At 40.0% G+C, this 27560-nt stretch overlaps 1 pseudogene across 1 annotated transcript in view; it reads right to left on the bottom strand.

Annotated features, from left to right (window-relative positions):
- Positions 1-6201: 6201 nt before the first annotated feature.
- LOC308691859 (tripartite motif-containing protein 16-like) overlaps positions 6202-27560 on the bottom strand; it is a 37988-nt pseudogene continuing 16629 nt past the window's right edge. The window contains exons 4-8 of the transcript in view: positions 13631-13790; positions 13433-13480; positions 13008-13208; positions 10139-10148; positions 6202-6501 (exon numbers count right to left, since the gene is read on the bottom strand). The product of the transcript in view is annotated as a tripartite motif-containing protein 16-like (transcript). The remainder of the gene's footprint in view (positions 6502-10138; positions 10149-13007; positions 13209-13432; positions 13481-13630; positions 13791-27560) is intronic.

Below are 27560 nucleotides of genomic sequence, written 5' to 3' on the forward strand. Positions count from 1 at the left end.
ATTTTTTTAGTCTAAATTAAGTCAGTCTTTATTTTTGTGAAACAGTCTAACTTGCATTAGACTAGTCTATGAGCAAATTTTAGACTTGTCTAACACTATAGACTGGTCTAAAATAGCTTTGTGAAACTGGCCCCAAAAACTTCACAAGTCTCTGCTTTTAGACGCGCCTGAGCTTACATTGGATTTACATCAGAAGAAGAAGAACGCGATTTGAAGACAAGAAAGATGTAAGGTAAGAAATTCTTACATATTAGTTTGCTGTTGTTGCATAAATTTCACATTGCAGTTGAACTGTTGCTAGATATATGGTGAATATTATAATATTTAGACCCGTGTTTACTGTTACTGTGATTGTGGATATCTGCTCAAACGTAGATATGTATATGGTAACCATAATGTTTTATATTTGAGCACGATCGCGTTTGAATGTATCATATCTTGGATCGTGATCGCGTTTGAATGTATCATATTTTGCAGCGCGATCGCGTTTGAATGTATCATATTTTGGATCGCGATTGCGTTTGAAAAGCAAACGGCTTCATGTTTTTACTATTATCTCATTTCATATCATCATAACGAATGGAAACATTTGAAGTAACATGATAATCAATATATTTTTCTCTAGCTTAGTTGTTACTGAAATCTTTTGGAAGATTTATACTGCTATAGGTATAAATATAAGTATATTTATCCAGCACTGCACATAGCTTATGCCTACAAGGCACAACAAACCTGGTGTTCATTATATTATGTATTGTTGGAAACATTTGTGTGTGTGTGTGTGTTTGTGTGTATTCTGTGAATTTTAAAAAGCAATTTTAACCAGAAAAATCTAAAAATTATTCCCAAAATCGTGCAGGCCTTTCTCTTGATATCAGTATGTTCACTTTTTTTTTCAGGGCCCAGATGCCACTGAGGACTTCAACATTCACATGAGTCTCTGTACATGAACATGGTAAAGTGAAAATCAAACACCTTGGAAATGAAAGGTATGTACGATGTTTTTAGGAATGGCACAAAGGTACAAGTGCTTTTTTGGCATTTGTTGTGTATCTTTGGACTATGTTGTCACCCTGACTGAATGAGCAGTCAGGGTGACGTGATACAATTTTCAAAAGTCTTGTGAAGAAATAATCAGTATGGGTTTCATGGCCTTATTTCAGTGAGACTTATTTTTTTGTATTTTCACAAACCACTCATAAATGTCATTATCTCAAAACTACAAACTTTTACATACATGCTGCTGATATATTATTGTATCAGAGTTTGTGCTGAATACAGTGTAATTAGACTTTAGCCATGAAAATGTTACAAGTAACAGAAATAACCAGAAATGTCAGAGCATGTCAGAACACCTCCAGGGCCCAGAAAACAACTCAGACCTCAGAGGGTTAAAATGTCCAAAAAGTCAGATGTGAATTTTACTGCCGAAGAGTTGATATGACTGTTGAAGTCACCAATGAGGTTGAGCTGAGTTACGAAGTCAGTGAAATCACAAAGAAATGATGGGCAGGTTTTGGGAGGGCGGTAGATGACTGCAGCAGTGAGTGATTGGGAACCAGGAAGTCTGAAAGCCAAGTGTTCAAATGAGGATACAACCGGGATGGGGATGGAGCGGATGGAGATATCGCTACGGTGGATGACTGCAATGCCACCTCCTCGCCGGTCCAGACGGGGGTTGTCGATGAAGGAGTATCCAGGTAGGGTGGTCTGATTTAATGCAATGTAGTCCATGGGTTTGTGCCAGGTTTCAGTAAGACAGAGAAAATCCAGTTTATTGTCAATAATGAATTCACAGAGGAGCAGGCTTTTATTGTTAAGTGATCTTGTATTGAATAGCGCTGTCTTAATAGGCTTTTGTTGTGAAATCCAAGTGGCGGAAGTTGAGACGGGCAGGAGGTTAGATGAAGCCACGTGAAGAGTGCGCGGATGACGTATGCAGATGTTGTTGTTGCACCGGTGTCCAGGCTGGAGTGAACTACGGCCGGACCAGAAAGATGGAATACTGTTTTCGGCACTGAAGTAGTAGAGAAGATTGCGACGGGAGCCTCGGTGGATACAAGTAGAGTAGAGGTGATGTCCAGTGAAGGAGGTGCGCGGTGGTTGAATCTGAGAAGCTGCAAGGATGTGTATCGAAGCGCCATGGTCAGAGCCGTAGATGACATGAGCCGCAAAGAGGCCAACAGGAAGGTCATAAACAGTAGCCGCATAGCTGACAGGCTGCTCCGGAGTGCACTGCTCAAGCAGAACACAGCGGGGATGGGCCGAAGGCAACCCCAGGAGCTAGCTTGTTGGTGGTCACAGCAGAGTCACACCGTGACAGGCTGCAGATGCGGCGACCAGGCAAAGACACAGTCCAGATATTGAGGCCGGAACAGATACCACCGGTACCAGACAAAGTCAGTAGGTAAAACCGTTTAGTTGCAAACAAACTTTTTTGTCCGGAGTGAGAAGCGGCAGCAAAAACGTGCCAGCGTCCTCTCACTTCCGACAGTTCACTTTCTTCAGTGAATCTATATTGTAGACTGACACAGTCTTTGTGGCAACCACTGGTTCTGTAAGACCTGGTGGGGTTGGCCCAGGGCAATAAGGATATGTTGCCTCTGTGGGCTCAAACCTTATCGGGACCTGACTTGCCTGAGTCCTTAATTGCTGTGGCAAAATTTCTGGTATTCTTTTGTTTTGCCAGAGATAGTTGGTTATTGCAACAAGTTGGTGCTTCTTTAGTCCTTCCCCTACAACACCAAGTTCAACCTCTTCATTTTCAGAGGGGTCCCCTGACAAGTCACTGTCTGCTCTGAAAGACTCAATTAATAAATCTTTTCTTTCTTGGAAGAGCCACCACATTGCCATATAGATATGGACACATCGATACAGTTTTTTTTTGTGCTTTTACAAAGGCAATACCAGTCCCCCAACAATTTGTCAAAGGACACTCTTGTCTGCCCAAAGAGGCACCATCTTTCTTTCCAAATAAATGGAAAAGTAAACAAATCTGCCAGAATATCCATGTTCCTCAAAGAAAATAGGAAAAACAGAGCAGATTCCCTCTAATGACGCTGAACTGTTAAGTTGAGTGCACTCTGTCAGTCTGGTGGTGGAAATCAGTCATTTTTCCTGCATCGTCTTCAAAGATTCTTCTATCACAGGCTCAGGAGGAATATGGTGGAGCAGAAGAAACTCTGATTAAATGCTCACACTCTACTCCAGGCTTTCCACTAAGTTTGGCCAGAGTCATGAACTCCCGGCACTCTGCTACTTCACAGGCAATGACTTGAGAGGTGGTGCTTTTCTGCATATGTATCGGGACTCTTTGGCCTCTACTATTTTTGGCTGTGATGAAGACGCCTTGCTGTAGTGTACATCAACACAGTAAACTGGATCTGATTTTGCATGAAACTCGTTTTCAATTCTACGAAGACTCCCTGCTGTAGTAAAAGAGGATGAGCAGTGGCTACACAGAAAGCTCTGCTCACCAACAGGAGCACTCGCTGCATTTTAATTTTTATTTGGCTCTCCTAAAAATGTAAATAAATTACAGTAGCAGTTTCAAAATTACTGAGTGAGTTTGATTAGTATGTCATATGTTGTTATGTACCAGGCTTAATTAGTAGATATGGACCATGTTATGTACACATACTGTAGACCAAGACTAAATGTCATCTGTTACAACAATCAGTTTCCAATTTAGATATTATGAAATGACTGAAAACATTAAGTGTCGTAGGCTTGAAATATCAACAGAAAATTATAACTATGCAAATATAAAATTAACAAATGCATACTTTTATTTGCCAGGTCTTTGAATGGTGTTAACATGCAACCTGCAAAACAAGTATATTAAGTCAGTGAAAACAGTAGGCTACTTTTAATAGGTTATGTGATTGGCAATAGCATGATTAATAATCATGTAATAGCATAATTAATTCCTACCATGTTTCTGCAGATGATCTTCAAATGCATTTCGCCTTTGAAAAATCATGTCACACTTAAAGCAATGCCAGTGCCAGTTTTTAATTTGTCAATTTTGTCACAAAAGCATGGTACAGTGAACAGAACTGTTAAAAAGCACATAAAGAGAATAGTGTATAATAAAACTAATAATTTAGTGAATAAAATATGTTACAAAACCAACATATGCTCACCAAAATCACCATCTTTAAAGTGCACAGCATATTGGAAATGCTTTTTTTCTAGGTGCTCTTCTGACCCATCCACAGCCTGTCTGCATAGCTGGCAGTTTTTCCCTTCATTGGCCTTAATTAAACTAATAAGGTCTTGGAACGTTTGAAGACCTAAGGGACAAAACAATTCAATACTGCACCTAATATACAATTGCGTTTATATAATCATATATTTTATAATATAATACTATATAACTACAATTCTAAACTATAGCTTATAAATTATAGTGGTATATGCGAATATAACATTTTATGATACGACTGTAGTAGGCCTACGCTCATATACTAACACTAAGCTATAGAAGGCTATACCACTGCATGGCATGCATATTATACATAATATAATAATCAATGGAATCTACATCATTCTAAGTTATTTATATTTAAGGGTATTTCATTTTTGGGAATTTTTATCACGATGGCTTACATTACATTGACTAAAGTTACTCATCCTCAGTAACGACGAAGAAACTGCTTGACTTACCTTTCATGTTTGACCAAAAGTATTGTGGTATAATGATACCGACAGTATCATTATCTGTAGGTTATTTATATCGATATCAGACTCTGATTATGATTATAGTTTTTTGCTACCGTCTTACTCGATGACAAATGACAAATACACCACCTCCACCAGATGTTCCTCAACTGTTGCAAGTTTTAGGTTATTTTGCGCTAGCCTTTGTGGACTTACTGACACCTACTGGCGTGCATGGAGCATTATGCAAAAATAAAGGTTACAGAAATGGATGCGACTGTTAATGCGCTTTTAGTTACTTATGAATTATTCCTTGTGTTTCCTAGGATGGGCAGTTTGCGTGATCAACAACATTGGCATTACATACATTCAGTGGCTTATATTCCACTCAGATAGGCTACTGATGTCAGTCACAAACTGACTTATTTGCAAAAAAAAAAAAAAATACTTACTTTAAAACGTTTAATTGACATTTATTTATTTTTAAAAATCACTAAAATATGCTATTTATATACGCTTTTGTTTAACAATTACGTCAGTATAGCTGCTCAGCTCATCTGTCAGTCACTAGGTGTCACAACACGGAAACCTGTTAACCTGTTGGCACGTCACTATCCAATGGCACATGCTAATGAAGATCGGATGTGCCACCGGATGTGCCAATGCGCATAGTTAATGTTAATACTGCCTCTTGAAGAAGAAGAAGCAGATAATGCACCCTGAACTGGCAGGCTCTTATAGGGGATTATTTAAACAGGTTTTAAGGAGATTTCCGGAACTTACAGAATTTAAAAAGACTAATGAATTATGAGGGGATTTACAAAGATGAAGATCTCAAGAACTCAGATTGTGAACACAAGGCTGACATGAGGAGATCAAGGCAGACGCTGATTCTCAGGAACGGCCTCTCCGGTGTTAGATGCCCTTGCTATTAGCATTTCCTGCAGACAAAGCTTGTAAACGATTTGTCTTTGACTTTCTTTTCTTTTTATATATTAGTACTTTGTATGTAAACTATTTAACCTGTAGTTAATAAAAATATATTAAATTGAAACTAAAAAGTTCACCTGCTAAAAGTCTCAGAGATTGAGCTGAACTGAACACGGAGAGTCTTCTGTGACCTATTTACTGTATGAACATTCAAATGCTTATGATTTAGGACAGATTTGACTTTAACCTTACTAACCTGATAATAATCAAAATTAGGTAAAAGGTGTTTAAAAATTGTGCACCATAAAACAATACATATGCGCATATACATACATACACATATACATATACATATACACAAGGAAGGCACACATAAGAAATAATGAGACAAAATATTTTTATTAAGTTTAACAGGGAATATTATATCATCTTCAAGCTCAGCACTTACTCAACCATAATCTGAACATGTTATTTCACTTACAGAAGCTCAGCTGTAGTATTAATGTAATAAAGAGAAAGTACGAGACTCTATAACATCTCAGTGTTTATGATTTATCATGCAGCTCAAAGTATTATGGGTAGAATCTCTCTACAATCTATTCTGATTCATCAACACAGTTTCACTGATGATCGGACACCAACCCCAAACCCAGGATAGAGCGGTTGAGTGAATGTGGTCTGGACTGTGTGGATGAGGCTCATCGTGTCAGAGACGCTGTGTAGAAGGACAGAGTTCCTGCACTGTGATCTACACACACTCCTGTTCTACTGTGATCCTCACACACTCCTGTTCTACTGTGATCCACACACACTCCTATTCTACTGTGATCCACACACACTCCTGTTCTACTGCTGATGGGCTTTACAGGGAGTTCAGTCTCCTCTATGCTATTGTGTTTGAATGAGTAACTGTCAGAAGAGCAGATCAAACTTCAGGACTGATCATTAGATCCAAACACACACTCATTACCCTCTCCCTTCCTGCTGATGCTCTTATATGACACTGGTAGACTTGTAGTCAAGACCGCCTAAACCGAGACCAAGACACTACCAAGACCAGAGGGTATCGAGACCAAGACAAGACCAAGACCAAGTCGAGACCAAGACCGAGACCAAGTCGAGACCGGAGGGAAAAAAAACAGACTAGTGTTGAAGCTAAGCAATAACTTGTATGAATTCAAGAACAGCAGCATACTAGGGTTCAGCCGCAGTTTACATTCAGTACATATTAGACGGTATTACTTCAACTACACAGGCAGAACAATACAGAGACAGACCATGTCATGTGTGTGACTGTGAGCTCACTTTAAATGTTTTTGCAGACTGGGTGAGATCAACTATGTGTAGCAATTGCATGACGGCTGTTACTGCACTGTTAGAGGTTAATTTGAGACTCCCTTAACTTTTGTGTACTGTTGAGGACTGACATGACTGGTACTGACTGGTTCATCTGACAAAACATCAAACACCTCCAACACCATCTTGCTCCTCCAACAACTGTCTAAAGCAGGGCTATTCAATTAGTTTCATTCGAGGGCCGCATTATCAAATCGAAAAGTTGAGGTGGGCCGGTGGGTGGGTTTGGGGGTTTATCTTATTTATTGAAACATAACAGTTTCAATAAATAAGTTAAAGTAACCCTAAAGAAGTGTGGTATTTACTTGGAAATGTGGTACCCAACAGTATGCAAATATATAAAACCATAATAAATAAAAACTTGATAATTTACAGCTGTGTACAACTATTTTCCTTGGAACAAATAAATTATTTATACAAACTTATAGCTGTTGGTGAGAAATACTAATTATTTTATTTATAATTGTTATGCTTAAATGAAAATATTCTGACAGTGAGACTTGTTAACCACAGGCTACTCGCTCCCACTCATGGGCGTAGATTACGCGGGGGACGCGGCGGACGTGTCCCCCCCACTTTTTATAAAATGTAAATTCGTCCCCCGCACTTTTTCATAGGGCAAGTGTGTCCATGACAAGCTGAGGTTTTCGCGGGTGTGTATAGCCTACATCGAGATTTAAAATCCAAAGAGTCAAGGATAGTCTATCTACATACGTGACTTTCACGTTTCCATGGTAATCAGTCACTCGCGCATCACGACACGCCCATGCTCGCACCCGCGCGGCCGCGCCCAATCCATTTTTTTCATAGAGGTCGTCGCAAACTCGCAATGAGTTCAAAACGGCAAAAAAACTCTTCACTCCTTTTTCACGGAAAAGTCAAGCACTGTAAGTAAGTTGTCATGTGGTATCCGAATTGGGTTGCACAATGATGAATAACTCTGTCTATTTCTCTTGTTGAATAATTAACAAGTTTACTACTAAAAATATTCACTACCCGCGAAACGTGCACTTATTTTCAATCTTTTTTTATTCGTAATGTCTTTTATTTTCACAGATGTTATCAAAGCTCTTCAAATTAGAATAAACATGGTGATTGTTAATGCTGAATTTGTATTTTAATGCATTAACAGCCTGCTTGAATCAGGCAGCGTTGTAACGTGTACATGATGACAAACATGACAAAAAAACTCTTGAAAAACAAGCTTTAAAAGCTTGAAGTTTGAAGGTTTTCAATTGGAAAGTTTTAGATAGATAGATAGATAGATAGATAGATAGATAGATAGATAGATAGATAGATAGATAGATAGATAGAAGCAGCCTACTTCAGTGTGACATTTTACCATATTATCATGCTTAACACTGAGAATTTGAATAATTTTGTGATGATCAAATATCATAGGTTTGGGCGGATGGCGGGTGGATTTTTTATTTTTAACAGCAGATCCGGGTGACTCAGTGTGCACCAGATTAATGAATTTATCTTTAAAATGTCAAAAATTTCTTCCGGGGGGGCATGCCCCCGGACCCCCCTAGAGGTACCGAGTTACACCCACAAACACAGTAGGCTATATAATGGTCTATGAAAAATACAAATTTTATTATCTTATTATTAAAATACATGATCAGGATTTTACCACCTCAGCCTAGTTTGGAGCCTGATATAAAGTACTGAACATCTTTCTTTCTTTCGTTCTTTCTGTTTTATTGCTTTAAAAATAAATAGCATATTAAGCCAATTAAGCAAAAACCTGTCAACAAAAGTCTGAAAAAAAAAACTGGTATTACACTTGACATTCTGTCCCCCTCACTTTTGAAATGATGGCTACGCCCCTGCTCCCACTGTATAAAAAAATGCCTAAACACAAGTTAAAAAAACTATACACACCTTTACAAAGAAACTGACATAATTTCATAACAAGCATTAAATATTCCTCTACCTACCTAATAAAACTAATGCAATATAAATCACTATATTTACTATTATACTATATAATATTATAGTATATATTTACTATATTTATTTATTACTACATAGTATTCAATATAAATATTGCACATTTCTGCCCAACCATGGTAAATTACTACAGTAAATGTGGTAAATGTTTGTAAGGGTGATTAGGGGATTTAAAGTCTTCTAATTTCGTTCATGCCACAATGTTTCTCCTGCTTTCCTCATCAGTCTTGTTGGGAATGTTGAGGCTGTTTCATCCGATTTAATACTAATTAAATCATCGAGTGATTTGTGGTTTGTAACAGAAATGTTTCTGTCGAACTGAAACGCTTCCACTGGTTGTCGCAACGCTGTTTAATATTAGTGTGTCCGGGACCGGGAGTAAACGCAACTCCGCGCTGGGCCGTGTTTAAACAACTAAACAACTGAAAACATCGCTATTTGTTGTAACTGTACTGAACGAGAAACCGCTTCAGATGATTCAGTGACGGAGCGGTCCGAATGAATCCGAATAGTTTTAGACCGTTATGCAAGCGCGTTTAGAAAGAATCGAACCAAAAGAATGATTCATTCACAAATGATTGGTAGCCTATCGCTGGTTCAGTCGACACAAATTCGGGACACATATAATAACTGCTGAAATATTCACACGTAAAACGTTTCTCAGGTCAATCGGAGCAAAAAGAGGAGGAGGGAGGTTGGTGCCGTCGGGCCGCATGGAGATGATTGGCGGGCCGCATGTGGCCCGCGGGCCGCCAATTGAATAGCCCTGGTCTAAAGAATGAGAAATATGTAACCAATTGAAATTATACTTAATGTGTAGATGAAATCATAACATCAAATTAAAGATACACAATTATAAACTTGGATTAGGCCTAATGTTTAGTCAACACAACAGAGATATGCAGATGATATTTAAAAGACCATTTATTTAGTCTAACGCCATCTTAAATACAATACTGTAATCAAACAACACACACACACACACAGATATCAAAGAGACAAAATCATCTAAGCAAATGCCTGCCTATCTCTGCTGATTTCGGAGTCTCCAAATGAATCCATTCTGCAACTTTTAAATACATAATAAAATGTTTAAAAACAAAATTATAGGCTTAAGTGCAGGATCCGAAAGGATCGTTTTGTCGCTATGGTTACACACACACACACACACACACACACACACACACACACCCTTGGCGGTGCGCTCAAAGTCATCTGTCAGTTGTGCAGTTACCCAAAATCTCCTGAATGAAGATAAAACCCATCATGTCACTGATATGTGTTTTTTAAACCAAGTGATCAAAGTGCTCGTTGCCGCTGCGATCAGTGGCGCGGATAAAGTGTTTTCTTGTGTGGCTCGCGCCTCGCGCACACGCCGCACTGTCTTCACTCGGACGCGCGCTTCAATCCGTTCCGTTGTGGATAATAATGTTGCATTATCGAACGTTGTGTCGTCGTGGATATTGTAGTACTGTATTGTTAAATCCCTCGACCACGAGACCTAGACAAGACCGAGAGGTCCGAGACCAAGACAAGACCAAGACCAAAGACCATCAAGGCCTTGACAAGACCGAGACCACGTAAAAGTGGTCTCGAGACCGGTCTCGAGACCATAGACTGTAAAAAATATGGACAAAGCGTCTGTTACGTCACCCATAGACTTTCTGAAGAACGGGTTTGAAGCCGTTTATGGGGGGTATGGGTGGCGCCATCTTGGAAAATCTTGAGAAATCCTAACCCCGCCCACCTTCTGACGCAGCGCGCGTCACTCAGCTCGCTCTGCTACTCCGGTTATCTCTGTGTATATTTTAGGCAACGAAATATGTTATAAAACACCATACTAACTCTTTTCGTTTTCATTTAAAGAAATCTTAAACATTATAGCCACACAATTGTGGTTCAGGCAAGGCGTATTGATTATATTCACTGCACATAACGTTTGCCTATTTATAAAAAACAAAACAAAATATAAAACACAAACCTGCCTCTTTTCGTTTTAAATATAATATAAAAATATTAAACATTTTAATATGGTCCAGGCAATATGTGCATTTGTACTAAACAACAGATGTTGCAGTAAACAACATTACAGATCATATTCGTTGTATTAAAATTTAAAATGACAAAACTCAACCCAGTCTCTTTTTGTTAAATTTCACTTTTATCAATATTAGCCATTATAAAAGTAAAAGGTAAAGTTACAAGAAGCTATACAAATAAAGCAAACAATTCAGTCAACCATTCAACGGTAAAGTTAAATAGCTTATAAAGTTATGAAACTTCCCCTCAGCCAAAACGATTGGCCAGGGAACAAATTATAGATTCACGAAACCAAAAATCGCCCGTTAGATATACACAAGATGAATTATATCTCATGTTTAACCACTACAGAGACGCCAGAGTCTGCGGCATTGGCGGCAAACCTCAGAACGACTAGCCGAGGAAAGGCTGCTCCAGGCGGGGTACATGAACGCAGAGCGCCCGGTCATCGCGGGATCTCACAACTGGATACAATTTTCATAAATCTTTATAAATAAACCACAGATTTGAGCTTTAAACAACTACATTCTCGCCTGAAAAACTCTTAAAGGGCACCTATTATGCCCCTTTTTACAAGATGTAATATTGGTCTTGGGTGTCCCCAGAATGCAAAAGAAAACCCCAGAAAACGTCTTGGAATGGTTATTTGATACATTTATGTACTTATAGAGTTTTAATCGCGTCCCCTTTGCAATTATGGATGTGCAACACACACACACACGAACTGTGATAACGTTCACGCAATTTTTTGAAACCACACACACACACAAATACTGTGATAACGTTTGCTAAGTAACTTACAAACGATTTATTTATTTTTTTATTAAGGGGAGGAAGATAGATGTTTATATACTGTCTATGGATATAGAGCAGACTTTAATTTATTTACATTTGTAATTGCTGCAAAAAATGATAGCCTACGTGACATAAAACTGTCTGACGTTGTTTGTTGAGACATCCTATGACGACGACAATAAATAGCTTTAGACGCATTTGTTGTTGAACTGGCTGACATCGATTGAAATGACTATTTGCTCAAAAATAATAAAATACACTTACTTCTGGAGGTGACGTTGGATCGCGAACTGTAGGCAACGATCCACACTTGAGGATTAACTTTGACCCTCGTTCACTAAACAGTCAGTCAGAACATGATTCTTGTATTTAGGAAGTTTAAGTGGCGCCTTTTCTTCATAAATAAAATCCATCCGCTGCGTTTTCAGTGGCTCTGATGTCAGTGAAGACTACTATGTCCATTCTTACATCCCACAACAGAACACCTACACTTCTTAGGAGACATTACACACCGGCTGTCGTTGAAACAATGGAGGATGGTGAGTGAACAGATCACCGAAGGCGGGGTCTTTGCCAAAACCAGATGTCAATCAAATCACGTCGGTGGGGCTTAGCGCAATTCTACGTCACAGTGAGGGAAATCTAGAACAGGGCGTTCTGAGACAGTGCTTATGATTTATTGAGATAGTAAACAAACTACTGGGTGGATTTTTATCATTCTAGGGTGGTTTTGCTCACACACTGCCAACACACATTTATGTTCAAACACCATGTAAAAGTGAATTTTGCATAATAGGTGCCCTTTAAAACTACATTTCATGATACAGAAACAGTAGTATTATATGTCAACTGTATTAAAAAATGGCGCTTCTTATGTTGTCATTCTCCGTGGCGCTGCCTTGTCAGCTGTCAATCAAGCTGTCAATCAAAGTTAACCACGCCCTTATTGTCATACATTTTAAATCTAAATACGATCTAAACTAACGAGTTAGAAAAAAATTCACAGCCCTCATGGTTGTCAGGCACTTGGAACCTATCGAAAAATACAATAAAAGTCCATGGGACCAACCTGTAAAAACATGAATTTATGCTGTGAAAACGGACATTTTAACATGGGGGCTATGGACATTTGCTCCCTTTTGGGACCTTCCCCTAGTGGATTTTCGATGTTTTGCAGTTTTTCGCACTTCCGGGTAAGCTTCATTTTTCAGATCAGAATGTTGCCGCTTGCTCGAGACATACATCACTAGACACTGATAAACACACACCAACACCACTCCACTCAATCTCCCAATAAGAGCGTCCACACACACTCTCTCTACACAAAACCTGAAGATAATAATCAAATCTGTCTGGATGATCAGGATACAGCTGAATCTGTGGGCAAGTGTTAGTAATCACTCTGTTCCTCTCAGACAGACGGATGCGTTTATTCACTGTGTTCAGATCCAGATTGAGCTGATGGGAATCTGATGGAGATAAAACACATCAGAATCAGGAATTATGAATCTGTCTGATATTTTAATGTAACTAAACTCTTCATGTTCAATATATCATCAGTGTCTCAGTGCAGTTTACCAGATATATTTACATGATCAACTCTAAAACTCTTCTGTCATGCTTTCTTTCACTTCTCCAGGAAGAACATGAACACACTCAGTGAGTTTTTCTGCTTGTTTTCTCAGTGACTTACATTGTAGGAAGTCGTTCCTGGTCCTGGGAACAATGTTGGAGAAAGTGACTGTGGAAATCAACAGACATGAAGAGTGTGATTATCATGTCAAGAGAAAATGATCCCTGCATCCGTTCCTAAGACATTTCTAATATGATCTTCTACATAATCTGAGATGATGGAGGATAATTTCTGAGAGCAGAATCTCCAGGACTTTACCTCTGTCAGAGATCTTCTTCAGCTCCTCTTTGCAGAAATCCTCCAGTTTGTCTCTCAGCTGACGGACAGATTATCTCACGCCATCAAAAGAGGAGAGAGAACTGAAGGGATTGTCATTTACATCTGTAGATTCAGGAGGAGCTGAGAGAGACTGGAAACTCTAGAGAAAACAGAAATCAAAGCTCATCACCTCCACACTTCATCAATAACCTGCTCTACTGTCAGATTTGTGCGGCTCTTGTTGATCTTTAGTAACTCTCCTCAATCCAGCACTTTCATAGCATCAGCTTCATTCTTCTCATATTCATTATGTGACATTAGAGATACAAGTTCTAGCGTTTGCCATTTACACTAAATGTGAACTTCCTAGGAAATCAATTTAAGCTCAATATTAGCTTGAGAAATACATGATTTTATTAGAAATACTGCGATCATAAATCCAAATTTAGTGTGTTTTTTGGAATTATATATTTAAAAAATAAATCAGCAGAATAAACAAAATACTTTAAAAAAAATTCCAGAAAACATGAAAGTGATTCATTTAGATGTGGAAATAAAATCGAGAGGTCAGTAATAAACCAACATCTCTCTCATATTAAATATATTAAATAATCATATTATTATCTTGATCAAACACATCAATCTCCATCTTAGCTGTATTATATCATGTAAACTGGACTCTAAAAAGTGAAATTACATTCTTTAATGGGAATGTCATTAAAGCCTTTGTTTATTCACAGAATTAAAGAGCAAACTTTGCTAAAATTCATATTTGTGTGATGAAAAGGTATTAATGTGATATTTTTGTGTTTGTTAATATAATTTACTATGAAACGTGAAGTACTAATCAATAATTTTATATATGCTCGGAATTAGGATAATATAACTTTTAGTAAAGCACTTTTTTATTTAAGTTTTATTTAAAGTTTTATTGAAAAAAATAATAGGCTACTGTTGCATTATCGAAAGTTAAGAAACAATACTGTTGTATTATTAAATTAAATAATTAACATTTCTCATTTTATTCTAAACATTGTCCATTTATTTTTCTTTGAATACATGGTGTGTCTAGAGTTCCCTTTCGAAAGCTACAATCGATGCTGCGCTGCTCATCGCATTGGGAATGTGCTGCCTTATGGCAGTCTATAATTTAATAAATAAGTTAAATGGGTTAAAATGTTTAAAAAAGCATTTTTAAAAGTTTCTTACAGTATTTCATGTTTATTTGTAAGTTTTATTTAAAAATATTAGCGGATAATTTCATTTCCGCTTCTGCCGTGTTAACTTCCGGTTTCGGTTTAATGGTAAACAAAGCAGGCGGAATCCAGCATGACACGGTCAGCGATCTGTCGCCATTCTCTCTAAAGCTCTGACAAGGCAATGCCGTAAGTTTATATATGTGTTTATAAGGATCTTAAGTAATGTATTTTTGTATTGTCTGATTGGGAAATGCACTTTAAAGCGCCGATGTATGACTTTAGTTTCGTCTGTATAGAGCTCAGTTTTTCTAAGAGCATGTTGTGTATGCTTTCAGTTTTCACCATCTGGAGAAGAAATTAAAATGCAAAAACGTCCCTTGTGGTCCTGGTCTTCTTCAGTGGTTTATCTACGTGTTCATTTGGCAACATAATAGTGAAAAGGCAGCATTAAGAGCTTCATCGTGGTCAAAATGGCAGCTAGCAACAGATCTGCTACAAATGCTTCAAGTCTTTCATCCTCATCTGCAAGCAGTGCCGCTCGTGCTCGAGCCAAAGCAGAAGCCGCTAGGGTAAGAGCCTCATATGCAAGCAAGGAAGCACAGTTAAAAGTGGAAAAAGTGAAAATCGACACAGAGCTACAGGTGCTAGAATTACAAAGAGAAGCAGATGCCGCAGTAGCTGAGGCAGAGGTGCTAGAAGAAGCAGAGGCAATACAAGATGGGCATGAGAGCCGAAGATCAGAATCAGATAGAGTTAAAAAAGAAAGAATATGTGAATATGTGAAATCTCAAATGAATGTGAAAAAACATAATGACCCCGCTCCAGTCACCTGCAACCGAAGTGTTGAAATAGAGGGCACATTCATCACATGGAATCCTTCTGAAAACGACGTTTCAGACGCAGAGCCTTCACCTGTTAACACTAGGCCCAGGCGCCACAACCAACATCTGTGACTAACCAAACCACATCTTCCTCTCCTAAAGGTGAGAATAAATCAAAAAGTAATCAAACAAAGAACGCACTCAACCCATTCTCCAGCCCTTTCGTGCCTCTTTACAACTCACCTGGTAGCACGTCACACCAAGCAGAGCCACTTGCACAATATATGGCACGCCGTGACCTCATCACTTCAGGTCTATACCAATATGATGACAAACCAGAGAATTTAGAGCGTGGCTCTCCTCATTTACCGGGGCTACAGCAGACGTTCACCTCACGCCAACACAAGAGCTCGATTCGATGACAAAATGGTTAGGAAAGGAGTCAAGCAGTCAAATTAAACGCATTCGCTCTGTGTATGTCAATAACCCTGCAGTAGCTTTACAGAAAGCATGGGACAGACTCCAAGAGTGTTATGCGACTCCTGAAATCATCGAAAAATTGCTCTTCCAGAGTTTGGATAGTTTTCCTAAAATGACAGCAAAGGACAATGTGAAACTGAGGGAACTTGGGGATCTGTTACAGGAGATTCAAGGAGCAAAAGAGGATTTTTATCTGCCCGGTCTTCTCTATCTTGACACATCACGCGGAATCAGGCCAATTGTGGATAAACTCCCATATGGAATTCAGGAGAAGTGGATGTCACTAGGTTCACAATATAAGGAGGATCATCATGACTGCTTTCCACCTTTCAGTTACTTTTGCAAGTTCATATGCAAAGAAGCTAAGAGACGTAACGATCCAAGCTTTAACCCTCTGAGGTCGACAAACGCGCGGGCGCGTTTTGCTGGATTTTCTCCACATTGTAGCACTATAAACTTAAATTACTCAGTCATTTATAGTCATACAGAAAAAAGAAATATAAAAAAAGAATCTGTGATATTTCTCCTTTTGTATGTGTCCACTTACAATCAAACCAAAACATTGTGCTTTTGTCAAATAAAGAAAATAAACAGGGTGTGCGTTCTGCCTCTCCGTCGCAGTGAACTTTTTTTTCTTGAGCACGTCTATAAACTGAAACAAAACTCAGCGAATACTTGTCACACATTTATGAGCCATATACCTTTATAAACATTTAAGTGTGTACTTTTAAATGATCGGATTCAAAACGAAAACAAATATTTTCTGGTTAAGTAATTTGTATAAAACCAACAAGATGTCCAGCTTCTCAAACGCTTCCTCATTACAGTTAATTTGGCCACGCCCACTCGCGCAAAAGAGATTCACATGCAAATCTCCACATGGAACGCGACACGCTCGTTACCTCAACAACAAAACACTTCACTTCACTTTTCATCGAGTTTGAAAGACGTGCCTGAGCTTACATTGGATTTAGGCTACAGTACCTCAGAAGAAGAAGAACGCGATTTGAAGACAAGAAAGATGTAAGGTAAGAAATTCTTACATATTAGTTTGTTATTGTTGCATAAATGTCACGTTGCAGTTGAACTGTTGCTAGATATATGGGGAATATTATTATATTTAGACCCGTGTTTACTGTTACTGTGTTTGTGGATATCTGCTCAAACGTAGATATGTATATGGTAACCATAATGTTTTATATTTGAGCGCGATCGCGTTTGAATGTATTTTGATAGTGATCGCGTTTGAATGTATCATATTTTTGCTGCGCGATCGCGTTTGAATGTAGCCTACTGTATCATATTTTGGATGAAAGCAAAACGCACCAAACGGCTTCATGTTTTTATTATTATCTCATTTCATATCATCATAACGGATGGAAACATTTGAAGTAACATGATAATCAATATATTTTTCTCTAGCTTAGTTGTTACTGAAATCTTTTGGAAGATTTATACTGCTATAGGTTATTTATTGTTATTATTATTTTATCCGGCACTGCGCATATACCTTATGCCTACAAGGCACAACAAACCTGGTGTTCATTATATTATATATTGTTGGAAACATTTGTGTGTGTGTGTGTGTGTGTGTGTGTGTGTGTGTGTATTCTGTGAATTTTAAAAAGGAATTTTAAAAAGCAATTTTAACCAGAAAAATCTAATATTTATTTCCAAAATCGTGCAGGCCTTTCTCTTGATATCAGTATGTTCACTTTTTTTTTTTCAGGGCCCATATGCCACAGAGGACTTCAACATTCACATGAGTCTCTGTACGTGAACACGGTAAAGTGAAAATCTTGTAAATGAAAGGTATGTACAATGTTTTTAGGAATGGCACAAAGGTGTATCTTTGGATTATGTTGTGTTGTAAATAAATCCAAACAATTTAAAAGCCATTCTTTTTTAAATCTCCTCATTTACAGTATTGTGCAAGGTTGCTCAGAATGGCAGGGCCTGATAGCTCCTAATAGGGCCGTTAGGGGAGGTTATTTGTCTTTCTCAGGTGAGAAAAGCTTACATATTAATGAGCTCTCGCATAGAGCTTTCTAACACAAAACACGTCGTAAAATTTTTAAATCAATATATTGTCTTATCTGAATGAGCAGTCAGGGTGATTTTCACATAGTTTTGCAGCAAATATTCTAGGCTATGCCATACAATTTTCAAAAGTCTTGTGAAGAAATAATCAGTATAGGTTTCATGACCTTATTTCAGTGAGAATTTTTTTTTTTTTGTATTTTCACAAACTACGCATAAATGTCATTGTCTCAAAACTACAAACTTTTACATACATGCTGCTGATATATTATTGTAGCAGAGTTTGTGCTGAATACAGTGTAATTAGACTTTAGCCATGAAAATGTCACAAGTAACAGAAATAACCAGAAATGTCAGAGCATGTCAGAACACCTCCAGGGCCCAGAAAACAGCTCAGACCTCAGAGGGTTAACCAACAGAACAGCCAAACACAATTAAAATTAGAAAGACCCAACCTGAGAAACTTTAGCTCCGCCAAACCCATCTCCGTAAATAAAACTAATATTACACCCCCCAACAAGGACTTTAAAAGCAACTGCCCGCTGCACAATAAGCCCCACCCACTCAATAAATGCAGGACATTCAGGTACAAACTGCTCGATGAAAGAAAGGCCTTCCTCAAAGAGAAAGGAATCTGTTTCAAGTGCTGTGCCTCGGACACTCATCTCGCTAAGGACTGCAAATCCACAGTAAAGTGCTCCGAATGTGAAAGTACGAGCCACGAAACAGTAATGCATCCTGGCCCTCCACCACAAACCTTCAAGGCTCCTGCTCCCGCACAAGAGGATGGCGGGGAGGGAAAAGATATCTCAGATAGCATCGCAGTAACCACAACATGCACCAAAGTGTGCGGTCCAGGTCAGTGGGGTCGTTCTTGTTCAAAAATATGTCTCACAAAGGTGTATCCAGAGGGTCACAAGGACAGTGCGGTTAAGGCTTACGTCATACTTGATGATCAGAGCAATCGTTCCTTAGCCAGGCCAGAGTTCTTTGATCTGTTCAAGATCAAAGATAAGCTAGTCAGTTATGATCTAAGAACATGTTCAGGCCTCATTGAAACATGGGGGAAAAGGGCTGAAGGCTTTCACATTGAGTCTTTAGATTGGTCTGTGGTAATCCCACTCCCTCCTCTCATTGAATGTCAGGACATTCCTAATGAAAGAAGCGAGATCCCTACACCAAACGCTGCACGGCACCAGCCACACCTTCGGTCCATAGAAAAGTACATTCCAGAGCTAGACCATAAGGTAGAAATACTTCTACTGCTTGGGCGAGATGTTCTACGTGCACACAAAGTAAGGGAACAAGTTAATGGCCCTCATCATGCGCCCTTCGCCCAGTGCCTAGATTTAGGGTGGGTCGTAGTCGTGGAGGTGTGTGTAGGTAAGGTCCACAAGCCCACAGTCAACTCATTCAAGACAATTATTCTTGAAAATGGCCACCCCACAGTTTTTGGACAGTGTGATAACTTCCGTCAGCTCAGGGAAACGCCATGCATTAACAGGCACTCTAAGGCTCCAGAGTCTGGGACAGTCAGTTTTCAACCGCAGCAAAAACGACAATGAGCCAGCTCCCTCCATAGATGACACACTCTTTTTAGAGATCATGGGCGAAAGCATGTACAGAGACGATGACAATAGCTGGGTCGCCCCACTTCCTTTCAAAGAGCCTCCCCGGAAAATGCCTAACAATAGAGAGCTAGCAGTCAGACGTTTTTTGTCTCTCAAACGGAGCATGCAAAAGAAACCCCACATGCAGCAGCAATACGTGGAGTTTATGGGAGGGATTTTCTCCAACGGTCACGCTGAGATAGCGCCCGCTCTTAAGCAAGGAGAAGAATGCTGGTATCTCCCCACGTTTGGGGTCTACCACCCTCAAAAACCCAACAAGATCAGGGTAGTTTTTGATTCCAGTGCCCAAGAGGACGGTGTCTCACTCAATAGTGTACTCCTCACTGGCCCCGACTTAAACAATAGTCTCATTGGGGTACTCCTCCGCTTCCGTAAAGAAAGCATTGCTGTCATGGCCGACATACAGCAAATGTTTCACTGTTTCATGGTGCGTGAGGATCACCGGAACTATCTTCGCTTTCTGTGGCACATGGACAATGATGTTGAAAAGGAGGTCATTGACTATAGGATGAAGGTCCATGTGTTTGGGAACTCTCCATCTCCCGCTGTGGCTGTTTACGGATTGCGCAAGGCCATTGAAGCTGGAGCGAAAGACTATGGAGCTGACACAGTCAAGTTTGTGGAGAGACACTTCTACGTCGATGATGGACTGATTTCTGTGCCTTCTGCAGCCGAAGCGATCGACTTGTTTCAAAGAACGCAAGCTTCACTTGCTGAGTCCAATCTGCGCCTGCATAAGTTTGCTTCTAACTCACCATCAGTCATGCAAGCCTTCTCTCCTGAAGATTGCGCAGCAGTCTTGAAAGATCTGGATCTGAGTGGTGAGGAAACACAATCACAGCGCAGTCTAGGCCTAATTTGGGAAACCATGACAGACACATTCACGTTTTTAGTGGCCACAACAAACAAGCCATTTACTCGTCGAGGTGTCTTGTCATCTGTTAATAGTGTCTTCGATCCACTAGGCTTATTAGCACCAGTCACCATTCAAGGAAGAGCTTTACTCAGAGAACTCACCTCAGAAAACTCTGATTGGGACACACCACTTCCAGACGATAAGCAGAGCAAATGGGAAGCTTGGAGGGATTCGCTGCAGGACTTAAGGGAACTCCATGTCCCGAGAACGTACACATCTACCTCTCTCAGTCAGGCAAAGTGCAAAGAACTCTATGTCTTTTCAGACGCATCGACAAAAGCAATAGGTGCAGTAGTCTACTTGAGAGCTCTGTATACAAATGACAAAGTTGAAGTAGGGTTTGTCATGGGTAAATCAAAACTAACTCCTCAGTCAGAGCCCACAATACCAAGACTGGAACTGTGCGCCACTGTCTTGGCTGTAGAGATAGCTGATCTTGTCAAGAATGAGCTGGACATAGAGTTTGACGCAGTTCACTTTCACACAGACAGCAAGGTGGTCTTGGGCTACATCTGCAACGAATCTAAAAGATTCTACACACATGTTCACAACAGAGTACAGCGTATTCGCCAGTCTTCAAAGCCGGAGCAGTGGCACTATGTGCGCAGCGAGGCGAACCCAGCGGATCACGCTCGCTCACAGCATCTCAACTAGCAAAAACAACTTGGTTCACAGGACCCTCCTTCATCCGTCGTTCACCCCCAGAGGCAAAAAATGAAAACGACCAGTTTGAGTTAGTTGGGCCTGACAAAGACTGTGAAATCAGGCCACAAGTGAGCACTTGTGCTACTCACCTTCAAGTAGTCTCCTGTAAGCGCTTTGAGCGCTTCTCCACCTTCAAGTCTTTGGTCCGTGCAGTCGCCTTCCTCATTCACATGGCAAAATCTTTCAACGGCTCCAATTCAAACCATGGATGTAAAGGGTGGCACATATGTCAGCTTCCTCGTACACCAGATGAAATGGATCAAGCAAAAGGTGTCATCCTCCAACAAGTGCAACAGGCCACCTTCGCAAAGGAGCTGTCTGCCCTCAACGTTGGCAAATCCATCGCCAAGCAAAGCCCTTTGGAAAAGCTCAGCCCAGTCCTGGACAAAGGCATCATTTCAGTTGGAGGTCGACTCAAACACTCAGAGCTCGAAAACTCTGAAAAATACCCGATAATTCTCCCAAAAGACAGTCATGTCTCTATCCTGCTCACTCGCCACTACCATGAACAGGTCAAACACCAGGGTCGTCACCTAACAGAAGGTGCGATAAGGGCTCGAGGTCTGTGGATAATCGGTGGAAAGAGACTAGTTAATTCAGTTATCCACAAGTGTGTTATCTGTCGCAAACTGCGGGGAAAGCAGGAAGAGCAACTCATGGCAGATCTTCCCCCGGAACGGTTGAAAACATGTCCTTCCTTTAGCTACGTCGGCCTTGATGTTTTCGGGCCTTGGTCAGTAACCACCAGACGTACCAGAGGTGGACATGCACAAAGTAAGCGTTGGGCTATCCTGTTTACCTGCATGAGCTCTAGAGCCGTTCACATTGAGGTGATTGAGCCCTTAGACCCCAGCAGTTGTGTAAATGCCCTGAGACGTTTCTTTGCCCTGAGAGGCCCTGCCAAAAAACTTATATCGGATCGTGGCACTAATTTCATTGGGGCTTCCAAAAGTTAGGAATGGACAAGGCTCTGCAACTGTACCTGAATGATCAAGGTTGCAGTTGGGAATTCAACCCGCCTCATGCGTCCCACATGGGAGGCGCCTGGGAGCGCATGATCGGCATTGCACGGAGAATACTGGATTTCAAAGTCTTCAAGTACTTCAAAGTAAGGTGCAACTCACTCACGACGTATTGTGCACACTTATGGCTGAAGTGTCTGCCATCATAAACGCCAGGCCACTCCTTCCAGTTTCGTCTGATCCAGACAATCCTTTCATTCTCTCTCCCTCTATGCTGCTAACCCAGAAATCGTGCCTTATACCTCCTGCTGGAGATTTCTTGGACAAGGACCTTTACACCAAACAATGGAGACAAGTTCAGGTTCTTGCTAACCAGTTCTGGACACGCTGGAGGCGAGAGTATCTGCCTTTATTGCAGCAGAGACAGAAATGGACTGTACCTTGTCGAAACCTGCAAGTTGGTGACCTTGTTTTGCTCAAGGACAAGCAGGTTCCACGGAACAGCTGGCTCATGAGTAGAGTCACGGCAACTTTCCCTGGGAAGGACAATCGAGTAAGAAAGGTTGAGGTCACAGTAAATGACCAAGGCACTAGAAAGACTTTTTTGCGACCAGTTACTGAAGTCATTCTTCTTTTGCCAAAGGACTGATTCCCTCTAAGTTTTTGTTGTTGACCTCCCTGAGGTCAGGCGGGGAATGTGCTGCCTTGTGGCAGTCTATAATTTAATAAATAAGTTAAATGGGTTAAAATGTTTAAAAAAGCATTTCTAAAAGTTTCTTATAGTATTTCATGTTTATTTGTAAGTTTTATTTAAAAATATTAGCGGACAATTTCATTTCCGCTTCTGCCGCGCTAACTTCCGGTTTCGGTTTCATGGTAAACAAAGCAGGCGGAATCTAGCATGACACGTTCAGCGATCTGTCGCCATTCTCTCTAAAGCTCTGACAAGGCAATGCCGTAAGTTTATATATGTGTTTATAAGGATCTTAAGTAATGTATTTTTGTATTGTCTGATTGGGAAATGCACTTTAAAGCGCCGATGTATGACTTTAGTTTCGTCTGTATAGAGCTCAGTTTTTCTAAGAGCATGTTGTGTATGCTTTCAGTTTTCACCATCTGGAGAAGAAATTAAAATGCAAAAATGTCCCTTGTGGTCCTGGTCTTCTTCAGTGGTTTATCTACGTGTTCATTTGGCAACATAATAGGGAACATATTTTATCGTGACCAGCTGTGAATATTGTGTATAACACGTCAATGAAATTGACCCGGAGGTAATATAGCCTCGGTCGGTGACGTCATCGGCGCGCCCCCGCGACACGAGGCTAAAAGTAGATGAGCCACAGGTGCATCGTCATGTCTTTTGTCTTCAGACCATTACTGTGCATGTGTGAACGTCAAAACTCTCTCTCTACCTTTTATCTGCTACAGATCTTTGCTAGGAGTTAGTTTATTCAGGCAGTGTGCAGAAAATTTCTCATTTCTCAAGCCTTTTTCTCTCTCGCACATCAAAGAGTTTAAAAAGTAAAAAAAGAGGAGAAATGAGCCAACAAAACAATAAGTGTTGTGTTCCTCCATGCTCCCATACCATGTCAGAACTAGATACACACACTTACTGCTTGCTTTGTTTGGGAAAGAACATGCTGCCCTTGCATTTGAGCATGGTGATTGCGAGCACTGTGGAATGTTCACAGTTAAAGTGCTTCACGTTCGCTTTGCTTATTTCAAAGGGGTAGCGCCCATAATGATTGTGGGGCATCGTGTGCGATCTGACTGAAAAGCGAGAGACGGTGGTTCCCTATCGCTCGCTCTCTCTCCAGATTGCGATGTCCTTTTGCCTGAATACCGATGCGTGCCTCGGCGCTTCTTCGGCTCGGGCAGAGGACATTGAATCTCGTGGGTTTGTCGCCTCCAAGCGTTTCCCCCCTGATGATAAAAGGAGATCGCTCGTGGCGATCGCTCGTGCAGTGACCAGATTGATCTGATCACAACAAAAAGAGTCGCATAAAACACAGTCTATAAAGAAATAAAGATTGTAAATATTTATGTCTTGTGTCCTCGACATCAAGTCATTCTACTATCGCGGGTGCGAGGGCACGCGATTATATGATATTGCCTCAGTTTGGAGAGACGCTCGCTGGCTATCTCTCCCCTGGGATCACATTATCAGATGCATTTTCAGCGGTTAGGCTGGTAATGCATTGTACACCATGGCCGTGTTAAAGGCATACCAGGTTGATCTTATGAAAGATTTAAACACAGCCTCTCATCCAGACCGTGTTTGCTTGTCTGATTGGGATGTGTTTATTGCTGAGGAACTGATATTTATATTTATATATATAATATTTATATAATATAATTATATATATATTTATATGTATGTATTATATATAATATAATATTGTCTGGCTGTTTTCCGGACACATTTAATTCTGAGGAATTAAAGCTGCCTCCGAACACATCTCTCGTTATGTTAAAACGTTTGAGAGGTTCTCGAGGTGGTGACTTGTGTGATGGTCGGATTACAGCTAGACTGCCCTCCTTGAGGATCTCCATGACGTTAACTCGGTCATGGGAAAACCCTATTCTTCGTGCATCTTTGTGCCCTTGACGTATTAAGACTATCATGGGTGCAGGGGTGTGTGGTTATACGATGATGGGCCAGTCTGAAGAGACATTTTCTTCTCTTCTTTTTGCTCATCGTCATTTTAGGAGGGTTCAAAAGCAGAGTGTAACGAGTTGCGCTCCCTCTCGTGAAAACTGGGGACCGGCTCGTTGTACTCAGCAGCTGCATAATAGACCTAAGACAAAATCCTGAGGGTTGTTTTGTCCCAGGTCTGTGGGGGTGTGCCCCTACGGGACGAGACATGTTAATCAAACAGCTCCTACCTGACACCCTCACGAAACCACTGTACTTCCTCGCCACCTCTGGTGATTCGGGGAGCAGCGGTTTCCAGCAAAATATTAGATGTTATGTTGCTTTTCTGCTGTCATCCAGGACACGGAACATCTAACATCCCCTCAAAAGGAAGTGTTAAGTTGATACCACTCTCAGAGAGTCTGGCAGTGTGGAAACTTCTGCCAGGTTTTTCTATTTGGGTATTAAGTACAGTACAAATTAGGATAGAATCCAATTTATTAATCGTCTTCCGCGTTTCAACGGCGTGGTATTCACTTCTGTGAGACCGGAACTGGCGCATGTACTGTCACAAGAGGTGTAATATTACACCATGGCTTTATCCAGCAACAGAAGTAGATATTAATATAAAATAAAAAAAAGAGAGAGAATGGCAAACGAATGAAGTGGGTAACAAAGCTAGTCTATATGTAATAAATAAGAGTTTCAACTACCTTATAATTTACACAGATGGGTCAAAGAATAAGCAAGGGAGTATGGGAACCGGTGTATTCATTCCTGAGTTTAAAATATCCATTGCTAAAAGACTTTCTGATTATTTATCACTTTACACAGCAGAATTAGTGGCAGTTATAATTGGGTTATGTTGTATTACAAATTTATTAAATGTTTAATTTAGGTTCCAATACAATAGTATATAAACTGAGAAAGTTTAGAAGACTGAATTTAGCATTTGAGGTATAAATGATGATTACTGAGTTTTCTCTATTGTAAGTTAAATGAGTCAGATTACTGAGACTCTCACCTTTTGTCCTGAATGGCTCTTGGAGCCCGAGCCCCAGCCCCAGTTGTTGAATATTTAGGCTGATTGGATTATCATCTATGCATTTGAATAGTTATGCTGATTGGATTAGGACCGGTAACACTCTAGAGTCTAGGGCGGGTTCCTAAACCTATATACTTCATTTACATGCTTTGCTCCGAGTGTATCCTCTATGTAAATCCCTACCCCTTGAAATGTATATAAACTACAATGTCTACTGCCATAGTTAGACTTGATGACTACAGCAATGCACAGCGAGTTCTCAATAAAGAGTAACTTCTGTTGAAAGATATCCCAACGTCTCCTGGTCTCTGCTTTGACGAAGGAAAAGTTTCCAACAGTTACATTGGGTTGAAGAGGTTAAACCGGATAGGGTGGTAATTTGCTCTGATTTAATCACTGTTTTGGGAAGCATCCAGTCAAGGAAAAGGGATAGAGATAATCTTATCATATAACTCTTTCAAAATTGGTTTAGGATCAATAGATATGATATTGATGTGCAGTTTTGTTGGGTGCCAGCTCACGAGGGACTGAAAGGAAATGAGGCTGATGACTTGAAAAAAAAGAAATTACAATATCAATTACATTAGGAAAAGGAGAAGGGAAAGCCCTGATTAAGAATAAAGGTATGGAGATTCGGCAAAGAAGCCGAATAAGAAGAAACACAGCAGATTTAGGAGGAGCTGAGAGAGACTGGAAACTCTAGAGAAAACAGAAATCAAAGCTCATCACCTCCACACTTCATCAATAACCTGCTCTACTGTCAGATTTGTGCGGCTCTTGTTGATCTTTAGTAACTCTCCTCAATCCAGCACTTTCACAGCATCAGCTTCATTCTTCTCATATTCATTATGTGACATTAGAGACACAAGTTCTAGTGTTTGTCATTTACACTAAATGTGAACTTCCTAGGAAATCAATGTGGAAATAAAATCGAGAGGTCAGTAATATACTGTACCAACATCTCTCTCATATTAAATACTTTAAATAATCATATTATTATCCTGATCAAATGCATCAATCTCTATCTTAGCTGTATTATATCATGTAAATTGGAGTCTAAAAAGTTAAATCACATTATTTAATGGTCATGTCATTAAAGCCTTTGTTTTATTCACAGAATTAAAGCTCCAGTATGTAACTTTTTTATGTGACCACAAGAGGGCGCAGTTTCCAACAATAACAAAGGCGAAGCTTGATGACGCTATGAAGGAGGTGACGATGGGAGATGTCGTTTTTAATGCGTTTTCACCATCTAGCGATGTATCTAAATGGAATTAATGAATCATGATCACGGATGAGGTAATTTATTCGTTTTTGTATTACCTGTATGTCTGATCGTATTATTTTATGTCATCATAATTAATGAACTGCAAGGAACGTGAAATGTTATGCTATATTATCCCGTTACAACATACAGCTATTTGTCAAATGATTTGTTTGGTTTATGTTGTGCAGTTTTACGTTTTTATGGTTGATGCCGTGTTGTTTAACGTGTT

Source organism: Scardinius erythrophthalmus (assembly GCF_964197995.2).
Source record: "Scardinius erythrophthalmus genome assembly, chromosome: 6".
Classification (NCBI taxonomy): domain Eukaryota; kingdom Metazoa; phylum Chordata; class Actinopteri; order Cypriniformes; family Leuciscidae; genus Scardinius; species Scardinius erythrophthalmus.